The following is an 8,634-nucleotide window of genomic DNA, read 5'->3' as shown; positions in this document are numbered from 1 at the left end:
GGGATTCCATAATATATATGCATTTTCAGACCATCAAAACAAAACTAAGACGGTGGATCCAGGAATAAATTGTTGTTCCATCTGATCGAATTTTTCACCAATTTAATCTTCTCTCGCTTCTGTTTTTTTTTCTATATAATAAACAAGTGAATTAAAAAAAAGGTGTTCCCAATGATATACGATATTTTTCCAAGACATACTCTTTTTAAATATGTATAAGAAAAAATCCACTACTGAGGTAGTGGATTTTTTCTCCAGGAAATTCGGGTTTTTCTTCCCTCAGAACAGACAAACTGACCAGTAGACACACAATTTACAGACAAGAATACTTGGAGGCATAGAGATAACCACCTTATCCTCGTATTATGGTTAGGAAATCCAAGGATACTTTGGAAAGCTATAAAGCTATGGGCGCTTAAATGCCTGTTAAAGCGACTGATAGATGATATATATAATAAATATATATATATATATATATATATATATATATATATATTATTTTTTTTTTTTTTTTGAAAGAGGCGTTGTGATAGGATGCTATCCAGCAGGCGTAACCCTATCTGTTCGGCAAATTCGGACATCTCTGGTCAACAATTAGTGCCCCATACTGTGTTGAATGCGAAGTTCCGTGCAGATTCGTGTTCGACTGGAACACGAATCTGCACAAAACCATTCAGAATCGAAGTACACGCAATGGGTTTCCATGGTAGGACCGCAATGTGCAAGCCTACAGACCATAACTAACATACTGCGCCATCTTTAGTCGGGCAAAGAGCGGGTACATTGGGACGTGGATGCTTAAATCTGTATTATGGAGCGACGAATGACGCTAGACCCCTCTACAGAGCAGATATCAGGTGTGGGTGTTGCGAATGCCCGGTGAACGTCTATTGCTAGAGTGCGTTACCCCAACTATGAAATTCGAAGGTGGCGGGTGTGATGCAACAATGAAGGCGTTTCTACTGAACTGCCCATTGTCCCTTTCAGCAAGACAATGCACCATGTCATAAGTCTGCTGTCTTAACTCAGTGGTTTTTGGACATGCACGTCACCACACTCGACTGGCTTCCAGAGAAGCCCTATCTCAACCTTACTGAACATCTGCGGGATGAGTTGATTCATCGAGTAAGTTTAAGGGACATCCGTCTCACAAAAGTGAAGAACTTCATTAGATTGCTACAGGAAGAATGGTCCAAAATTCCCAGTGATCGCTATCGTACCTTGCGAAAAGTATGTCCTGTGGAATTGCTGCAGTCATCGCCGCGAAAGGCGGTCGTATATCTTATTAATGTGGGCGCCATGCCTGTTGGTTTCGCATATTGTGGTGTCCGTTGACTTCTTTCCAAGCAGTGTACACACACACACACACACACACACACACACACACACACACACACACACACACACACACACACACACACACACACACACACACACACACACACACACACACACACACACAGAACGTTCAAATTCCTTAAATTCTTCCCTAATATTAGTGTTATCATTAATAAATAGATTTTAATTATGACAGAAAGAACTCGAGCGGAAATATTCACTTCAAATAATTTCAATCAATATACCACACTATTCACAACGAAAGCTCATTTTCGGAGTTTATTAGAAGATAACAAAATAGAACCAAATATGTGAAACTAAAATTCGTGAACATAGCCATGATAGTTCTATTCTCACTTCAGTTAACACCTGATAATATAGAATGCTAATGATAGATTTATACGGAACACTCAACACGGTAGGTTGCTAGGGGGAATTACGTCATTTTTGAAAGCCGATAGCAATATACAGTACTTGCATGTTACTTCTTATTAGTCCTTATAAGGACTGGCTTAAAGGGGCGAAGCAAGAATGCTTTTCATCTTCCCCGTTATCTGTAGAGGAGTAGGGATAAGGTGGTATTGAGCTATTAAAGCTCTGATCATGGCAGGAGGGTAACAGCAATAGCCGCGCCTCAGTTAGAACTTCACTGGCTACAGCATTGCCATCCATTACTCTCCAAGGATATTGGATTAAATGAATCAATCACCGCATCTCACGGTCGATTGATCACATGTTACTTCTATTTTAATGCTATTTATTTATATAATTTATCTTCAATTTACTAAATGGTGTTTATTGTTAAACTCATATATTAAAAAGTATTTAGGAAAAATTTAGGAAAAAAAATTAGCCAACTTGACTTTTATTTTTTTATATTTTATTTCTTTTTTGGAAATTTCTAAATCACGCATGCTTAACTAAAAACTTCCGCAAATGAAACACTTTAACGAGAACATTGCAGCACTTTAAATATATTTTAATGAAGAAAACTATTTTTCTATGCGCATTTTAATTGAAAATTTAAATACATAAATGTTAATCTTACCACATCAATAAAGTCTATGAGACAAGTTTAAAAAATAAGACCAAGTTTATCTGCGTTGTGGAATTTCTTCTTAGAAATGTTGATATCCCTTTGTGTATTCTAATGAACACCTTCCCGATCTCATCCTTCACGTCTGATAGGTAGCACACTACACCCGAAATTACGGCCACCGTTTCTCTGACAACCTGTCACACGCTCCAGATAGAGTACTTTCAGCGACCTGTCATTATTGTGGTTAGATTAGATGCTAGTAGGACCGAAAGACGTTCAGTTTTGCTTTCTTAAGTGTTTGGCACACATGGAGAAAACTTACCAACGTCTTTCGCGTTGTCCAGTATCTAAACTGCTGCGATTCGTAACTTTTGTTACGAATACATAATTACGTTCTAAGTGAGTATATTTAAAAATATTGATAGAAAAATAATACAAAGAATATTTTGAAAAGCGTTTTTGACCTACTTTCTGATATTTGCTCTTTCTTTAGAAACTTGCTTCACTCTTTCTGCAATTAAATTCTTTTTTTTTTAATTTATTCCTTGTTCTGGTTTAATGTACGCTTTCTTTCCCTTTTGTTGTTGTAAATAACGTTAGTCTCGAGCATTTATATTGTTCTTTACTCTTTTTCTCAAATCGCCATGAATTTATTTCTGTTCATTGTTAAGCCTTTATAATATAATAAGAAAAACAAAGTATGGTTCTTGAATTGGAAATAAATTAATTGGCCGATACATTATTACTGACTTTTTTTTTTTCATGAAGCGTCTCTGTTTACTAATCAATATAAAATCGCTCGCTTATTGGGTTAAAAAATCCGTTATTCTTTCATAGTTCATCGACGCATATAAATTCTCAACCAACAATAGAGATTTTAATAATAAAATGTAAAAAATAACACAAATTGTCATAAACCCGGAATATCCAAGATAATTGATAAATTATTATTATTATTATTATTATTATTATTATTATTATTATTATTATTATTATTATTATTATTATTATTATTCACTTAGGCAGAATTAAATTACGTTACCCTAGCCATAATTCGGTTAATCAATTCACCTATCAAAGAAAATATTTCTTCGCATGAAATAGTTAAATTACCTATATTCAGAACTACAAATTCCATGCATACAAAGAAATAAATATTTGAATACTATACTATACCACAGAGATTACCTTGCCTCCGAATTCTAATGTTATCTATATAGGATCTCTACGATAGCACCTGCAAGAATACTTTCGCTATTGCTTTTCCTAATCATCTAAACATTTATTAATAAAAATAAAAAGAAGAATAAAAGCCAAAAACGACAACCTATTAATGGTAAAAACAAATAATACAATCTACGCGATTGAACAAATCCATATCCATCGGAGTGAAAACCACATCCTAGAGAACTTTCAAAATAATCGAATTACGTTAAGGATATCAGAACTCATATCCATACGAACTAATAGCAACTCTATAAATATCCATTTCCCGTATGTTATTCCGAAAATTTGGAGGCTCCACATCATTAGAATTACTCCCAGTTTTTAGCCAATGAAAACGACCAGCGATTCGGTATATCTTATCTTACTCAGTTCGGCTATCTTTCTCCATTTTTATTTCTTATTTCCTTTCATAAGGAGAGTTCCTTTTAATTCTGAAACGACTCCACATCGAAATGGCTGATATACGTGATTATGAGATGTCATTTTTATTTATTCATACTTTTATCGATTAATCTTTTCTGGTGTTTTAAATCTTAACCTTTCTATTCTGATCATTTACAGTTTATCGCGGTTTTTTAAAAATTCATTTTTAACTTATTCTTTTATGATTCTTTCCTCTTCCTTCTTAAGTCGAAGATCTTTTAATCTATGTACTGTCTCAATCAAATTATCAGTCTACGAGAATAGTAGAAGTATGAAGTATTGCATTTCTACTCTATATATAATTCAAGGTATGTTTTCAAAATATTTTATCTTTCTTAATTGAATATGATTTTATGCAATTGTCATAATACTTTAATGACAAAATTACAGGTCTATGTCAGCGAATTCAAAACTTAGGGATTCTTAAACACAACACGCTTGCTATTATATACTGATAAATGAAATGGATAAAATCTGACTTCGAATTCCTCCAAGAACTCTTGGAATATTTTTAGGAATTTTGATCTAAGCTGAGATAGCTGGTCTCTGAGGGTTAGCAAGTTTTCGTCTAGAAAGCTGATTTTTTGCAGAATGAAACCCAGCAGTGCATTGCACTAGATGAGACATAATTCACTAACTCCCGACGACTGAGTTGTCGTCATTTTATTTCTAATTAACCCAACCCTTGCTTTTCATCTCGCACACCACTTTCTTTCTTTGGTTTTATTTTTCTTCTTTGATTTTACTTTTTTCCCCGTTTATTTTTTAACCTTTTTCGTTTTTCCTTCTTTCTACTTATGTTTCTGTTTGGTTGTTTTTTTTCTACACAGCTACTCTATCTCTCTCTTATTCAAGTGCGCAGTTTATCTGTCTTTTTTTTTTTTTTTTCACAGCGATTATTTACTTTTTCTATCTATATGAAGACAGTTTCTTCGTACACTCAGATTCTGGCTAATGCCCCATCAATAAGCTACAGAAGTGCAGAGATTCCTCGCAGTTCCGAAGAACAAGAATCTTTATTACATGGATGGAATTGCCAAGGAAACCAATCCAGTTCCAATTACTATTTAATAAGAACCGGGGAAACGTGTTGGTCTAACTTTGATCGAAAAGAAAACATGGCTTTGGTTACCCATGACTACGGAAAAACATCTCGATTATAATGTCACAAAAATATCTCTTCTTACCACTTCCTTAATGCCACCGGGAACGAGGTTAAACAGTTCTTCCAATGGAAGAAGGGAAAAAATAAATAAAAGGTGCCGATTTGTTAAACGCACAGCAAAGGTAAACATTTTGCCTTAAGAGTCAGCATGGAAGTTGAATTTAAGTCGCAGTGCTACGAAGCAACACGATAAACGCAGGAAACAGGTAACTGCCTTTTACCGCTAGTTCGATAAATGCGTTTGCTTATTCCCAGAACAGCCATGTGAGATGATCTCGGTGAACTGGACCTCCTAAATGTGACCCACCGACATTTATCAGATTAGTGTGCGGAATTCCAGTCTCGCTTCGTAAACTTTGGAAGGTTTGAACAGTTGAGAGATCGTCAGACTTCTCTATAGCTCCTATGGGACGATCCGGAGAGGTCGGCTCGCTCCATTAACTTATCCTCGTCATTTCTATCGCTACTGGGAGCCCCGTTTTTGCTCTTCAATGTGTAAACTATAGGTTTTTCGCAAAGACTTTTCTAAGCCAGTTCTATTTGATTTTGTTATTGTTCTTTACTAGGCCAGAATTATAAAGCTAAAGCCACTGTTAAATATGCTTACGAGATCGTATAAGTAAGCGGTTAACACGAGCCTAGACCACTATGGATAAAAAGAAACTTGTAGTTTTTTTCATTTAAAAATCAATAGCATTGTATTATTTCACTATCCTATTTGCGTAAGACTGTACATTTAAAACATATATTTAAATTCTCACCTCATGATTAATAAGAAATAAGAGCCGGGTGCTGGCATTTCGATTAATTTATTTATGAGAAATGTGAAGAGATTATAAGTTATAGTCATTGTAGCTGGTTTGTCGCATTTTAACTTAGTAGGATTACAAATTAAGGATTTTTGTACCACTTCAAATATAGGGATAAGATAATAAAATAATACATTGGATGAGAACGAATAATAATAATAATAATAATAATAATAATAATAATATTATTATTATTATTATTTTATTTTATTTATTTATTTATTTATTTATTTATTTATTTTTTAGAATGAGGTGCCTATCTTTAATGAGATGCAAATCTTTAAAAGATACATTTTATCCAATCTCCTATCTAGTATAGGAGATAATAATAATAATTATTATAATTACATATTATTATTACATATGATACAACATTACATACATTTGTTTACATATGATACAACATTACATACATTTGTTTACATATGATACAACATTACATACATTTGTTTACATATGATACATACATTAGATTACATATGATGCATACTTGATTACATATTTTTCTTTTAAGAAACTTCAATCCTTTTTGTTTAATTAAAATTATGATTAATATTGTGATTACATATTTACAACAGGTTAATTATGTTTTTTTTTGTAACAATGAAAAACGTATACAGATTTTTTTTCTTTCTTTTCTTTTTTTTCCCTATATAATGTTTTACTTTTTTTTATTACATATGATACATACATTACATACATTTGATTATGATACAACATTACATATATTTGTTTACATATGATACATACATTTGTTTAGATATGATACGTATATTACTTGCGTTTCATTACATATCGTACATACTTTTTTCTTTTCTTTTTTAAATCTTGGATGAGATGTAATTATTCAGCTTTCATCCTCTAAGCCAGGGATTCTCGACCTATGGTATGCGTATCACTGGTGGTACGTTAACCACTGCCTTACTGGTACATCTAATATCTTGAATTAAATATAGTATTACGGCACTGGAAAAAGGTTGAGAACCCCTGCTCTAAGCTTACTTGTAAACTTATCTGAAGATGACATCAGTTAGTTATTATTTATTGGTTTGTTTGCTGTGTTGGGAAGCTACGAAATCAAATCTATGTTTAATAGGCTTGATTTCTATTGCAGCCGTTGATTAAGAAATTCGCGCGCGAGCACACACACACACACACACACACACACACACACACACACACACACACACACACACACACACACACACACACACACACACACACACACACACACACACACGCGCGCGCGCGCGCGCGATAACTTGGAATGTCTTGATGCGTCGTGGAACTGAAAGCCTGAACGAATATATTGTGTTTCATTAAGTTTGTATGGTATTTTGGGTGCGTGTGTGATGATAATAATAATAAGTTTTAAATGTCAAATAATACTTTATTATCTGTTAATTAAATTACATACACATGCATACAATTTATATAATACATATAATATACATATTTATATAACACATTCAATTTAATACAATTGTATATAAATTAAGATGTTGATGCCCGGGTTGGGATTATGGTAGAGGAGGCTCCATGGTAACCGATGGCAATGCTGTAACCAATGAAGTTATAACTGTGGCTCGGCTGTTGCCGTTACCCAGCCATGACCAAAGCTTTTAGCTCAATAAAACCCCATCCACACATACATTTTCTTCAATCAGATGAAGGGATAAAGAGTCCAGGACTTGGTCCATCTCCCCCCCCCCCAAAAAAAAACGAAGAAGATAATACTACTAAAAAATATAATAATAATATTAATAACGATTTTAGTAATAGTTTGCAATCAATTATAGTTCTTTACACAGGATAGATGACACGTTATCTATCTATCTATATAATTTTTTTTCAGTAGAGAATGCTAGGAAAATATCTTATTTCAATTGCATAAATAATGATATTAACAATGTGTTTTACATCTTTTTTCAGATACATATTTACAATGATTCATTTAAATTTACAATGATTCAGTTTTTATTAAATCGATTATAATATTTACTTGTTTCTTTGTGTGGCATTTCTGATTTCTTCCTCAAAGCTTTGCAATAATTTCTCAGATAAATTACATACATTATATGAAGACAATTATGCATAACAAATACTTTCTCGTTCATACAGTTTTTTTAAATAATAATAATAACAATAACTGTTTACAACATATATTATTATAATATTCATAATGATGATTATTACAGATGTTTCTTTGCAATTTTACACTCTATATGTACAATATCAATGGATATAATCACTCTATATTGCATACTTTTGTTACAGTTATTACATACATTACATACATTTGATTACATATGATACATTACTTACATTTGTGTACATATAATACATACATTAAATACTTTGGTTTACATGTGATACGTACATTACATGCACTTGGTTACATATGATACATCTTGGATGAGAACTAATTTATCTGCTTTCATCCTCGAAGCTTATATGTAAGCTTATCTCAGAATGACACCAGTTAGTTATTATTTACTTTTTTTTTTCTATGTTGGGAAGCTATGAAATCTATGGTTGAGAAATTCGCGCGCGCGCACGCACGCACGCACGCAATAACTTGGAATGTATTGATGCGTCGCTGAACTGGAAGCCTGAACGAATATATTGTATTT

Source organism: Typopeltis vanoorti, chromosome 11 (assembly GCF_054136105.1).
Source record: "Typopeltis vanoorti isolate ZY-2024b chromosome 11, IOZ_Tvanoo_1.0, whole genome shotgun sequence".
Taxonomy (NCBI): domain Eukaryota; kingdom Metazoa; phylum Arthropoda; class Arachnida; order Uropygi; family Thelyphonidae; genus Typopeltis; species Typopeltis vanoorti.
This window is presented reverse-complemented; position numbering follows the sequence as displayed.